Here is a 15,781-nt window from a genome sequence, read left to right on the forward strand (position 1 = left end):
TTTTGACCTAATAAATAACCAAATCTGTTAGTGAATCTCCTCAGAAATGTTCTTCTTGATTTTATCTTTCTAATGAGCCATCTTGGGCCTCATTTAGCCAAGTAAAACTCAATCTATGAACTTCCAAAGTTGATGGGTCAAATCTGGCATATATTTGGAAATTTTGTTGCTAGATGAAAAAATTTCAAAATTTTAATTAAAAATTTAATCTTAAATTGGAATTCTAATTATCTAGTAATTAATTCTGTTTTATTATTAACTAAACTAATCATTTAATAAACTGTGATTAATCTAACTAACTAATATAATTAACAAATTAATTTAATTAATAATTAATAATAATTAAATTTTATATATTAGCTAATTTAATTAATTTAAAATTTATTATTTAAATATTAAATATTTATTACGCTAACCTACCACTCCTATTTCATAACTACCCTCCTTCACTTACTACACTCATGTAAGAAATTTAAAAACAAAACATAAAAACTTTAGTTAATATCCGTTGACTTTTTCTTTATCGACAATCAACATACATCGGGGAGGTGTCGGGGTTTAAACTTTGTCACACTCGCTCCGATCCGATCTTTCGATCGGGTAATAAAAAAAAATTGTTAATATTAAACCAAATGAACTTGCCATGTATGTGTAAGTTTTATAATGCCTCCATGCATTTTCTTAATCGGTAGATCGGAGATCGGGAGTTGTCGAACTTTTTTAAAATTTGTTGCGATTGAAATCTATGATCTAATCAAAATTCCCGATGCGATTAAGTTTTATGTTATATATATTAATTTTATATATTAAATTTTAATTTAATTTAATTAATTGTATTTTATATAATAATTAATTTAAATTTAATATTAAATATAATAATTAATTTAAGATTTAATATTAAATATCAATGTTTTATTTTGGTTTTATTTTGATGAAATTTAGTTATGAAATTATCTAAACTATAGCCACTCTGTAAATAAATAAAAAGAATAAAATTAAACTATAGGCACTTCAATATTTTGGGTTTTTAAGATTAGTAATTGATTTGGAAATTAGAGTAAAATTCTTAAATCCCGATGCTTCATGATTTAGCTGTATAAGTAAAAATGAAAAATGTTAGTAATAATTAACTAGGAGTTAATATTTAGAATAAATGCATTATTGAACTAATATATTTACAAATGGAATATTGTACATTTTATGCATTTTTAACCCAGGCTACATAAATGATTAGATTTTCAAAGGAATGCCATTTAAAAACCAGTTGACCAAATAAGACAAAACAAGCGTCAATGAGAAACTTATAAAAAAATCAATTTTAACAAAGGAATCAAAACAAGAATCTAAAGAAAATGAAAAATTAACAAAAGCGTATGATAATCGACTAAATAAAAATCTTAAAAGGTGTTTAGCCAAAATGTTTATAGAAAGGGTCCCCATTATTTGAGTTAAACAAGTCAAAAATGGGGGGGGGGGGGGTTGTGTTTTTACTACAACAATGGCGACACACGGGAGAAGAACCAGTTATCTCTATTTGATATAAACGAGATTTTCCTAAAATTAAAGTAAAAATAATTAAAGAAGAGAAAATTATTTTTTGGAATGCTTGACTAGGTTCATTAATCTGAATAAAAACAAGAATCATCTAACTGTAATTTTTCTCAAAATTTGTCATAAATTAAAATATTTCAAAACTCTATATCAGTCATTAATTAGTTGTACAGATAAAGCAGGGGTCACTTTACAGCTTCGCTTTTAAAATATACTCATTTGTCACAAGTAGAGCCATTGCTGCCAGCAAACATATATAGTCTCGACAGGGTTACTTTTTAATCACCAATGATTCAGAATCCCATTTATTTAAGAATTATTGACCTAGAGATAAACCCATCTATATATGTTTATTTTTTTTATTTTTTATTTTTTAATTATTTTTTTTTAGTTCTTAAATCCATTGTCTCAGTTTGATAACCAGGAGTTGACAATGCTATTCATTGGTTATAATTGGACTAAACAAGCTGGCTCGCAATGAGACCCATTGTCTTATAATTGTTTGCAATCATAAGCCATTACCCTGGTTTGTTTAGCAGTGTTGGTAATGTCAGTCTAATTTTCCCCTATGATCATGGCAAGCAGGCTCATGATGAGACCTCTTATCCTTTAAGTTTAAATATATTTCTGGATTACACTGTAGAAAAAATAAGACTTTTTGGGACAGGGAGAATCATTGACTCCTTAAGAGTTAAGAATGACAATTTCAGAGTTAAAGGTGTTTCGCTGTAAAGTTTTTTTATTTGGTTAAAAATAACTTTTCTTGACCAATAATAGAACTCTGAATGATTCTAATAAAATATTGAAATCTCAAAAAGTTTACAATTTTGATGAAAAATAAAATTTTCAGATTTTATGATACTTTGTCAACTTCTCTTTGATTGATAATCTCTTCTTTAAGTATGTCTACATTTATAATAATAAAATCAAACTTTATTAAGAGTTTTTAAGAAAACGGTAATATGTGACTATTAGCAATTTTTCTCCATGTATGTTGACCATTGTTAGGTAACAAGAAGGCCTTCCATATAAATCACATAGTAGTCATCAAAATTAAAACTGAAAACCAAAGAAAAAGAATTCTTAAGCCAAAGTGAGAAAAAAAATCAGTAAACAAAAATAAAAATGAAGAAATTTTAAAAGTGGAAAGGAAAATCTAAGTTTCGTAAGATAAACTCAAACAAGAATGTTTATACCAATGTCTCAACAATATGAAGAACAAAGAAAATAATCGTGTAATCATTCTTTCTTATGTCGAGATTTATAAAAATCATACCTTGCAGGGTTGTAAGTGTTTCAGGCTTTAGATAGTAGTGATGATAAAATTCAGTCACAATGAAAATTTTCTGTCTGATATCAATCTTCTTGTTTCAAAGCATCATCTTAACCATTTTCTAATAGAAAAAGGAATGCTTAAAGAAACAGATTAAAGGTTTAGGAACTTTTTAGTGTACTTGTTTTCAACGAAGATTATCACTGCTTCTTGAAATAAAACCAGGAGAAGAGTATATGACTTCAAAAATATGATCCGACAGAGGATTGAAAGCTTCAAATGGAGAACTACAAAAAAGATTTTTATATCAACATATTTTTAAAAACAAAAATGAAACTAAAGTAACAAAATGGAAATTAATGAAAGCGGGTACATGGATCTTACCATTGGATAATTGCATTTGATCTTACTTGAAAGGTATCAGTTTCTGCAATACTAACTGACTTCTTCTTTTAGTTAACATTAAAACATGAAGAAGACAAACTAACCAAAATACTATAACCCAAAATCATTATTTAATTTATTTAAACTAAAGCAAGCTGTAAAATGTAAAACTGGAATGATTAGTGTTCAAGGGAAAACAAATGCATCAGAAATGAGAATGAGAATTTGCAGTAATGACTATTTCTCAAAATATTATGAGTTTCATATAAATTCCATGATTTTATAAATTGTTTAGAATCAAGACCAAATCCAAGATAATAAAATTTATATATGAAGATAGAGAGGTCTTGAATTCCATATTTAATTATGGAATTATATATTTAAAACTGAAATGTATGAGAAATCGAAATGATTTGAATACGCTGCAAATTTATCATCAACTGCTTTCTTACCATAGTGGTTACCCAAGCTCGCTTTTAAAATAACACATCGTTGTTTTGGAGAATTTGTGTTACATGTAGAGGCATGCGTTGGAGTTTATCGCATTGGAGGTTGCAATAGTAAATTGCCGATGAGAACATGCGATGAAAACATGTGCAATAAAATGAAGTGATCGCATCATTAAAGAAATATTATATTGGGGATCAGGTAATATTTACATTGTGCTTCTCACATCGCACATCACACATCACAGATTCAGAGATGTGATGTGAGCATAAATAAAAATGCGATGAAGCGATTGCGATATCGGTGATTGGCGAACTTTTGGTACCCGATGTAACACAATATGTTTTTTGCGACGCCGATATGTGATGAATGACGTGGCTAATCGGCGATCGTGATCGACAATCTTAAGCATATGATGTAACAATTCTCGATACGCTGATATGCGATGAAGAGTGGACTTGATAATTTTATTTTGAAAATTTAATAACATATCGGATCCAAAATATCGACCCTTTAAAATTATGCCCCTACTTTTATTGCGATTGAATGGACGTGATATTTTATAAATTTGATTTGAATTTCATATTGGGTCCGGAATTATGTGATCATCGCAATATCAGTAAAGTTGTTTATCGGAGATCGACAATTCATAATAATGGAAGTACATTCAACTGCAAACCTCCGATATGCGAAATGTGATATGACATATGAGCGAGGTAATATATCGGAGATCTTTTATGAACAATTTGTTATCAAAAATGCTAAAAGATACTTCCGATGGAATATTTCGCTACAAATGGTTGTGAAGTGGATGATGTGATATAGGAATGAAATTATTGACGAAGATGAGCAAGATGGTAGTATTGCGAATATGTATTCACCGTAATATCAGCAATATGAAAATAAAATTGAAATGATGAATGAAAGCAAAATTAAAAAATGTTCAAATTCTAATGAATCACAAATAAAATTTCCCTGAACCTGTCGCATATTTGAAATGGGTTTGCTGCTCACTTCAAGTTTTTGAAAACAAATGAAACTCTGTAAATAAAACAAAACAAAAATAAAAAATAAACTAAGGAAAAGAGAAACTAATAATACATGAGAATAAACTTGTGAATGTGTACTTGGAAGGAAATTCTCTATAGCTTTTACCTCATGAATATTTCAATTCTTCCTTCGATTTATCAAAATTCTAACTTTATTCAAAATCATCTCATCATTTATTCTAAATCGGAGTGAGCAATCAGCGTAAATAAAATCTGCTTATTCATGTTCAGGAAATATAAAATTGATCAGAAATAAATATGAAAATAGTTTTCCATTTTGAATTGAAACAACAATTTATTACCTCTGCTTATTCCGAATAACTTAAGAAAAATCTGTATTGTTATAGTGATTGTTTAATAATGCCTTTGGTAAATGAATATGATGCGTATTGCAGCGTCAGATAATAAACTAAAGATCCGAATGGGATAAAGCCACTAATTATGGAAGATTATCAACACAGATTTAGGTGCATACTCAATTAAATTATATCAATACATTATTCGAAATAGGCAGAGATGTATTCATGGGTAGAGGTATTGCTATAAGATTCTTTTTTTAAAGGAAAACAAGAATTAAAATTTTATGATAGGAAGAAAATGTTTTACTGAAAATGTATATGATATGAGAAGAGCTAATTGCTTTGTTTTATTTATATCTATAGAACTGTTGAAAATAAATTAACTACATTAATTCTACTCCTATTCTAACAATATAGATGAAAATGACTAGGTATAGTCATATTTCCAATGTAACCATTTTCTCATTTTAATTCCTGCATGTATGTACAATTCAAATGTTAGTAATAAAAATACAAATCTAACTAAATTAAGAAAGATAAATATGTAAATAGAATGCATAGTTATTGTTAGCGACTTAATTAAAATCTCTTTTTCTTAAAATTTCTGGTTCCAATTGAATACCAATTGGATCATAGAAATCTAGATGGATTTCTATTAATAATTGGGAAATGTTCAAAAGAGGAGATGAAAAGCTAGATTGTGGATATGAACTTTTACATTCAAAGGCCTAGAAAAAATTGTTAATATTATGTACAAATGTTAGATTATTAACAATCTTCTATGAAGGGAAAATTTTCAAATGAACTAATGAAAAATAGATGGAAATCTGTCAAATAAAATAGAAAATTATTAATTGAATTGGATCGCTAACCAGATTGTAAAATTACATTCTCTTGTTGACATTTCATTTGAGAAGATAGAAGCTTTTGTTGAAACATTAGCATTGATTGAAATTGAAATGTTAATAGCTTTTGATGCTCATGATTATAATATGAAACTTCAATTTTCCAACAGGGCAATGCAATAATTGAATGTTTGATAGTAAAGTGCTCAATATGTCAGCATAAAGTAACAAAAATCTGAAAAATAAAATTAGAAATAAAATCTGATTAAAAAAAAAAGTGAGGAAACAAAAATAAAATGAAATCACTATTGTTACAACTAATGTTACAACACAATTGGGATCGTTTTGAAATAATTTTTTTTTCACAAGGATTGGCCAGAATTATAGAATTTGAGTAATTTCTAATTCCAACTTGTGAATTAGAAAATGAATTATGATTATGAGTAGGAATGAGAGCTTGATCATGATATGAATAATAAATTGAAATGTTTTATTGAATAGTGAAATCATGAAGATAATTTGCTTCTCTAAAATGAGGATTGGTTGGAATAATTTTTAAATTGAAATGTCCCTCGTTATCAGATGTTATTTGAATTTTCTCAGGATAACTCTTTTTAAAATAATAGAAATCAACATCTTCAATGTCAGAGTAATTATCATAAATGACTTCACAAGATTCTTCAGTGTCAGAGTAATTATCATAAATGACTTCACAAGATTCTCTAGAATTCCCTTCAATCTCACCCAATATATCCAAACAAGGAGGAACAATAATTTCATGTTCATTAATGGCAAAAGAATGATCAATTATTATTTCTCTATCTTGATAAAAACTTATTGGTAATTCATTTAGATCATCCTCTTTATTTTCTGAAATATCATTAATAACAAGAGGAGAAAAATTACCATCATTAAAAATATTAGGATAAAGGGAAAAATGTGAATCTGAAACAATGCATTTAAAAATGTCTTTGTTTGAGAACTTTTGTGCGTTCTGTTCACTATAAATTTCAGATTCAAAATCGTTCCTTTGTGTACTCATGCTTTCTTGAAGAAGGCTGGTTTGCTGCTTTGATTTCGGCATTTGCTCATCATGGAAAAATTCAGAAATTTGTACAACAGTTTGCATGCTATTATTTACTTTGATTATTGCTTGCACTTGCTGATTTGCAATCTGATTTTCTGAATTTAATGCAAAGTAACTTTCAGATTTCAATGTAGCTCTTTCTCTAAAATTGCTGTTGTTGTCTTCTTACATTTGATTAGAAGTATTTTCCAAGCTTTGTGAAACCACTTTATCACAATTTATTTGGACATCCATATTGGAATTCTCATTTATGTTGGAATGAGATGAAACAAAACTTGAACTAATTTTATATGGATTGGGAATGGGAGGAAGAGAACAAATATGTTCAAACCAATTTAGTGATTGTTCTTCCGTAGGTTTATCTTCGACTTTAAATCTTAAACAATTCAAATGAAATTGAATATTAAAATCAATAACAGACTCATTTTCAAACATTCGTAGATATTCAATTTCATCACATATCTGTTCATAATCATAGCCGTCAAATTTACAAATGAAAATTGCAACAAATTGATCCCAGTTGCGAATTGAGACAACTGGAAGAGTTCTACACCAGTTTCTAGCTTTTGCTGCGAATGTGAGAGTAAAAATTCTGCATAAAATGCCTTCATCAATTCTTTGAAAATCATAATTTGAAACATTTTGAATAAATTGAAAGATATGATTAAAAGCAGATGAATTTCTCTTACCATTGAACTTTACCTGAGATAAGAGTCTTACCACTTCAGGTGGAGTATTGGAAGATGCATGTCTATGGATACAACTCCAAATTGGAAGTTTAAGAGGAGCCATCGTGATTTAAATAAAATGTTAAAATTGAAAGGGCTCCAATGGACAAAAAGTATCTTCCTTTCTTCTAGTGCCAAAAATGTTGATGCCTCGAAAATCTCTGCAACAACAATGGGGATAACCACCCGGTCCAGACCTTAAAACAACTCCTTTTCTGTTTGGTGTGGTGGCTTCGACTGGTTTAACTAAGTCCAGTTACCTTCTCCCTATTACTATTGGTTAATGATGTATTTTTAACTACCAATAGACAGGGACATCAGATCACTTCTTCTTGTTAATAAGGTAAGAGAATGACCCTTAAGCTGATTTGGTTCAGCCAAGTCACAACTAAAATTTTTCCTCTTTTGAGAAGAGGACTTAAAAGAATGTATAAATTACTATAAATGTAAACTTATTCTATAATGCAAACAAAATAAACTTATTTTAATCCTACCTCAATTAGGCAGATATAGATCTAACCCAACCAAGAGCAAGATATTTAAAGTATTGGGATTTAAATAGGTCTTGTTTATAATGAATATCAAATTAATGAAATAGTTAAATTAATTGACATTATGGATACCAAAACACATCTTATTAAGACCTATTAACTGAAATAATCAATCAACAACACTCAGAAAGAAATTCATAAAAATGATATTGATTGTCAAATCAGTGAATCCAATAATTAAATAATAATATGCAGAAATAGTTCATAACACATCACTATTTAATAAATCAGTTTTTTAAGATGGATTTCTGAGTAAATAGTTACTCAGAAATCACAATTTAATTCATAAGAACAGATATACATAATAACAATATTAAGACAAATTACCCTTATTGACAAAAATGCACAAACATGAATAAAATGACACATTTCTGTTATCATAAAAATGAAACTTATATTTGAAACAATAGTATTATAAATACTAATTTATTGCATCCATTTCTCTGACCCTAGTCTCCAACATTTCTTTACATTGCTTGAACTTCTGATTTCAAAGCTAAAGCCACAATAGTGCAAACTTTGCCCATCATGCATAATTCAAGATACAAAAGAAAAATCCTCAATAATCCCTAGATCTGAGATTTTCTCTCCTCTCTCCTACAACTCTAAATTCCTCTTACAGAAGTGCTTTTAGAAGTCCAAAATTGTAGAGGAGAGCAGCCCCCTATTACATTCTGCAATCTACTATTTATAATATTTGCAAAGGAATTCTTGAGAGGAAAGTTTGTTGCAAAGAAATCTGTCCAATTCAATTTTATTTGCTCAAAATTCCAATCTTTAATTGTTGGAGCCTTCTCATTGACTGAGATCTTTTTCTCCATATCTCTTCTACTATTTCTCTATAAAAAAAAATCAAAATAAATTAAAATGCAACAATAAAATCAAAATATCATTTCTGACATTAAAATAAATCCAATCAAATTCAATTTAAATAAATAATTGAAAATAAAATATAAGTTTTCTATTGATGCATGGGATGATTTAATTGCTAAGGATGTTATTGACAAATGGATTTGTATTCAGAAGAGGCTTGGATAAATGAAAATGCAGAAAATAAAACTCAGAAAATTGATTTTGTTTTAGAAATTCGTAGCTTGATTTTCTACCTAATTTTTGACCCAATAAATGACCAAATCTGTTAGTGAAATCTCTTTAGAAATGTTCTCCTTGATTTTATCTTTCCAATGAGCTATCCTTGGCCTCATTTGGCCAAGTAAAACTCAATCTATGAGGTTCCAAAGTTGATGAGTCAAATCTGGCATAAATCTAGAAATTTTGTTGCTGGGCTAAAAAAAATCAGAATTTTAATTAAAAGTTTAATCCTAAATTAGAATTCTAATTATCTAATAATTAATTCTATTTTATTATTAACAAAACTAATTGTTTAACAAACTATGATTAATCTAACCAACTAATATAATTAACAAATTAATCTAATTAATAATTAAATTAATTAAATTTTATATATTAATTAATTAAATTAACTTAAAATTTATTATTTTAATATTAAATATTTATTTTAATATTAATTAAGTTAACCTATCACTCCCATTTCATAACTACCCTCCACTTACTACACTCACATATGAAACTTAAAAACAAAACATAAAAACTTTAGTTAATGCCCGTTGACTTTTTGTTTATCGGCAATCGGCATCGAGGAGGTGTCAGGGTTTAAACTTTGTCACATTCGAGAGCTCCGATCCGATCTTCTGATCGGGTAATTAATTTTTATTTTAATATTAAACCAAATGAACTTGCCATGTATGTGTAAGTTTTGGAATGCCTCCATGCCTTTTCTTAATCGAGAGATCGGAGATCGGGAGGTGTTGAAGTTTTTTAAAATTTGTTGCGATTGAAATCTCTGATCCGATCAAAACCCCTGATGCAATTAAGTTTTATTTTATATATATTAAATTTATATATTAAATTTTAATTTAATTAATTTAATTATATTTTATATAATAATCAATTTAATTAATTTAAGATTTAATATTAAATATCAATGTTTTATTTTGGTTTTATTTTAATGAAATTGAGTTATGAAATTATCTAAACTACAGTCACTCTGAAAATAAATAAAAAGAATAAAAATAAACTATAGCCACTTATATTTAGGGTTTTTAAGATTAGTAATTGATTTGGAAATTGGAGTAAATTTCTTAAATCCCGATGCTTCAAGATTTAGCTGTATAAGTAAAAATGAAAAATGTTTTTTTGTGTAAATCAACATTTTATATTAAGATAGTAATACATATTTACAAAAGGTCTGCTCGTGCAGACAGAACACTGCTTTCCTGATATGAATACGTATCATCTTCACCAAAAAGACCTCCTGCAGAACCCCAGGGCACACCACGCAGGGCGGCATAGACAGTCAGGGGTTGACAAAAAAATAGACAGTGAGCAAACAGAGACCCACATGGAGCCATGGACATTAAAAGCAGAAAACAAAAAAAGCTTATAAGATGGATAAATTCCCAGGCCAACGATCACATATGCAGATCCATGTCCCAAGAACTCATCCAAAGCTTGCAGCAGAGACCAGTTACATCTCGAGAACCACATAATTCTTGGGGGAATCCTGCCCAATTGGAGCTTTGGCTCTACCCGCCTGAGGAGGTGCTGAAAGTGTACTCTTACTGTTGCTAATGATCCCCTCTTCCTTTCCCCAACATTGACAGCTGCTTGACATATGGAGTGTCGTAGAAGATTGATAAGGATAGTCAGTTTTTTAGAGATGCTGTCGAATTGCTGCTCCAGGCCGCTAATTTTGAAATCCAAGCCTTCCAAGATCACCGCATGCTCAGCAGAAGTAACAGCAATAGCATGTTGAGCCTGTCGAGCTTGGCTGATGTAGTCACCCTGCATACTTATGGCCTTTGCCAGTAGTGTTTTCATTCTCCACATTTCCGCTTATGTGCGGACATATTGGGTGGCTCGGGTTGTAGACGTTCCAGGGTCGTGGACCCATTCCATGTCTTTTTCGAAATCCTGCTCCTCCAAATTTTCCTCTTCCTCAGTAACAATGGCCTCCAGCTCCTCGATATTGCGTTTCTCCCTCTGCGATGTCCTTGTTTCATAGGCCTCCCGGGCATGCCTGAGATCGCTGTTTGCAGATGCATTTCTACTACTTTCACTCGCCATTATCTTGAACTCAAGCACCTGACTACCCTGTATTCTGAGGACCGAGGAAAAGAATTTCTGCAGACTAACTGAGTGCACAGTGGCGCTGCCGATACTGGGTGTTGAAGTTATATAGGAGAGATTGGGTGAGCCACTTGCAGCTTTCCATCTTTTCACCTGCTGGCCACAAATTCCTTCATGATTATCTCTATATCGTGGTATATCCTTTCGATGATGTCTCAAATTTTTACTCTTAAGTTTGCCTCTCTTGGGCTTCTCCAAAGCGTGACAAGTGTCCTTATTTCTATATGGGCACCGGCATCGCTCATACTTTCCGCTTATGGAGTTGATGGGTGTGACTCTCACCTGCTTGTGCATTGAATGCCCATTTCTTGCCTGTCCTTCATTCCTCTGTCAACCTTTAATTCTCCCTGCAGTATAATTGATCTTAATCATATCCCAATGCTTGTTAGAGCGCTGTCCCATTGTCCTTATCTTTCATTTACCATATCCTGCCTCGAGAGCAGGGTACATTTGTTTCTAACTTCCGGGCAGGTGACATCCTGCCAACAACTGTCCATGATGTCGTTTGGGTTCTCTATACCATAATTTTCCAGATGGTCCGCAACTGTATTGGCTTTGTGGCGAACAACTTGAAAGATTAACCCTTTCAAACGCCCAAGATGCTCGGTAATACTCTCTGTTGCTTTGGCTAGTCGCCAATGCTGTGTAACTTTGTTTGCTTTAGCTCCCGCATACATCCTTCTCGCTGCTGTGATTGCGAGCTGGGAGTCCCCTTCTACCACCACTGTGCCCGCCTGTAATTTCCCTAGAATTCTCAGTTCCTGTTCCATTGCTGCGAACTCCATCTCATTGTTGGTTCTTTCCCCTAAGGCTCTGTTGTAGATGTACTGAATTTCTCCTTCGCTATTCCTAATAATGCCTCCGATGCCGGCCAGACCCGGATTTCCCTGAGAGGCACCATCGAAATTTAGCTTGAGGAAGCCTGAAGGTGGTTGTTTCCAGATGCTTAAAGTGGAACTTATCTCCTGTTGGCGATATATGGTAGCTGCAAAGGTTCCTTTATCCAGGTTAAAGGCTTTCAAGATTTGTAAGTCCCCAGTTGATGTTTTAGTATCTTTGTCAGGTTTGCCTTTGACAAGGATCAATTGCCTGGTATTGTGAATGATTATTTCTATAGAGTGATTTATGTTTTTGGTTTCGTTTAAAAATACTCTCCTATTCCTTTCCTTCCAGATTGTCTATGTGATAAACCCTGGCATAGTTTTCCAAATGAGGTTGACCAATTGATTGCTGGAGAAATTGTCTCGCCAATTTTCGATAGTTGCTTGAATGGACTCTCTTATTCTGTCTGTTTGCTTCAAAATGGTTTCCGCTCAATTCCACAGACAACTTGCTACCTCACAAGTGTTGAAGAGATGATTCATTGTTTCTTCTTCCTTTTCGCACATTGGGCATCTAGAAGGACCACAGAACCCTTTCTTTCGAAGATTCTCCCAAGTGAGAGTTTTCTTGTGCATTAGAAGCCAAAGGAATGCTTTAATTTTCAGCCAGAATTGAAAATCTCAAACCTTATTGCTCCATTTAACCTTTTCTTCTTGCTCCGAATCTTCGCTACAATTTCTGGCTTCTTTGAGTGTGAAATTGCCCCCTCCTTGCTTACCCCATCTTAGTTGGTCGTTATCTTCCGCCATTCTAATTCTTCTTTTGTTTAGAAGTGTTTGCAGATCTCTGATGTCATTGTTTGCTTCAGCCATGTTCTCTGTTTCATTGAATGCCCAATATCTCCATTCCAAGTCCCTATTATTAGGAGTCCAATAGTGATTCACCGTTATTTTCCCAAGCTCCTGGTAATTTCGCTGCAACCCTGCAAATTCAGGCCTTTCTAGCTTGGGGAGTTGTTGCCAGGCATCCTCCCAGAAAATGGCCGTTTTTCCATTGCGAATTTCCCAAAAGCTATTCTCTTGTATAATGTGTCGATTATTCCTTGTATGGTTCCAAATCGGAGAGCCTTCTGGATTCTCTTGCATTATGATCAGGTGCTAAATACTATGCATTGGAGCATATTTTTTTTTCCAATGTCTAGCCCATGGAAGTTCCTTCAGCCATTTCCACCACAGCTTGGCACCGCAGGCCCTATTGATGGTAGAGGGGTCTAGTAGATTTAACTCTCCCAGTTGTTTGGGTTTACATAATTTGTTCCATGCCACTAGTGACCATTTTTTCTTCTCTGCGTTTCTCGACCATAAGAAAGTTCTCTAAATTACCCTCATTTGCTGCAGGACTCCTTTGGGAGCAGGAATTATAGAGAGAAAGTATTGCGGAATAGCTTGCAAGACTGCTTTGGTTAAGACTAGTCTACCAGCAAAATTGAGGGCCCTGTGGGTCCAATGTTGGCATCTTTTCTCCATGCTAGCTAAGATCTTCTCCCAATGAATTTTTTTCCAGGGTTTATCCGATAGAGGAGCTCCTAGGTACCTAGAGGGCAGGTTGCTTCTCCGGAAGCCTAGAATGGTAGAGAGATTTTTTTGCACTGCTAAATGAGTATTGAAAAAAAAGATGGTGGATTTAGATAGGTTAACTTCCATACCTGAAGCTTTGCTGAAAAGATTGAGGAGCCTTTATAGCCCAAGGCTTCTTTGACTGTTGGGGTGCCATGTAACATTGTGTCATCAACAAATTGTTGGTGAGTGGTCGCTGGGATGGAAGGCAGGGGCTGCAATCCTTTGATACTTCCTTTCTCTTTGGCGCTGCGAATGAGTCTACTTAATCCTTCCATCAGGATGACAAAAAGGAAGGGTGATAATGGGTCACCTTGCCTGAGTCCTTGTGAGGGAAAAAATTGATCGGCAGGGGCACCATTTACTAGAATAGAAAATTTAGAATTTGTCTCCCCTCAACATATCTCGATTGCTCTTCAGAGATGAGGCCCGGAAGAATAGGTTTCATCCTGTTAGCTATGACTTTAGAGATAATTTTATATATAACATTGCACAAAGCAATAGGCCGAAATTTTGTCGGGGTATTGGCCTTCTCTTCTTTTGGTATCAGGGTGAGGAAAGTATAATTTAGGGACTTGAGGATTGAGGCAGAACGCCGAGTGTCTTCCACCACTTCCCAGACCTCTGTTTTAACAATGTCCCAGCAAACCTTGTAGAAGTTGATGGTAAACCCATCAGGCCCAGAAGCTTTATCATTTGACATGCCCTTCACCGCTTCTTCCACCTCTTCCAAAGAAATTTCTCGAGTTAGTGCTAGGTTTTTCTCATTGGTGATTGTCTTGGGAATGGATTGGATAAGTTCCTCAATTGCTTCTGTCCTGTCCACCTTTGGCTCTTTAGCTATGTTGCTGAAATGTGAAGTAAGCAGGGTTGAAACTTCTTGATGTGTCTGAAGAATGGCTCCCTGTTCATTTTTGAGATTGAGGATTTTGTTCGCTCCCCTATGGTCCATTGCTGATCTATGGAAGAATTTTGTATTTTGTTCCCCTTCGTTGAGCCACTGAATCCAAGAATTTTGTTTCCAAAGGGTCTCCTCTTGCTGGCAATGAAGCTGCCATTGTTGCATCAACATTTTTTCTTTGTTTTCTATTTCTAGGTTAATGTCTCTAGTGATCCAACCTTTGTGTATCTACTCTAATTGCTCCTCTAATTTGGATTTTTCTTTGAATATGTTCCCAAAAACTGTTTTATTCCATATTTTGATTTTGTTTTTGATATATCTCAGTTTGCCTTGTAATCTGTACATTTTGGTGCCTCTGATGTCCACCAGTTCATGCCACCATTTTTCAATAAGTTGAATGAAATCCGGATGGGTGAGCCAGAATTTCTCAAATCTAAATGGCTTGTTTCTTGGAGTTCCCTGGATAGCCGCATTCAGAGAAATGGGCCAATGGTCTGATCCTCCACTTGGGAGTATATCTGATTCTACTGTAACTCCCTCCAACAGAATGCTTTCAGAGATTAGAAATCTGTCTAGTCGAGAAGCAATTTGTCTTTCACCTCCCCTTCTGTTATTCCAAGTGTAAGTTCCACTCTTGGGGTGGACATCCACAAGTTTAGCAGAATTGATGAACTCTGAGAAGGCTTCAGAATCTTTGTTGAGTTTCCTTATCCCTCCTTTTTTTTCCATTAGTGTAGTTATCATATTGAAATCTCCTCCTATGACTACCTTCGCTTTGGGATATCTTAGCTTCAGATTTAGTAGAGTTCTCAGAAAAAGAAACTTCTCTTCTAGCTTCTGAGGCCCATAGACATTATTACATAGATAGGTTTCCGAATTTCCTATCATCTGAGCTTCTATGGCTATGAAAGATCTAGTAGCTTTAGAGGAGAGGATTTTGATAACTCGCGGATCCCACAGGGTAATTAAACCTCCCTCCCATCCATGGCTGGTTGTTTCCATGTATTCCATATGTTTA

This window comes from Pinus tabuliformis, chromosome Q (assembly GCF_031772625.1).
Source record: "Pinus tabuliformis cultivar Carrire ecotype Pingquan chromosome Q, CPIR1, whole genome shotgun sequence".
Taxonomy (NCBI): domain Eukaryota; kingdom Viridiplantae; phylum Streptophyta; class Pinopsida; order Pinales; family Pinaceae; genus Pinus; species Pinus tabuliformis.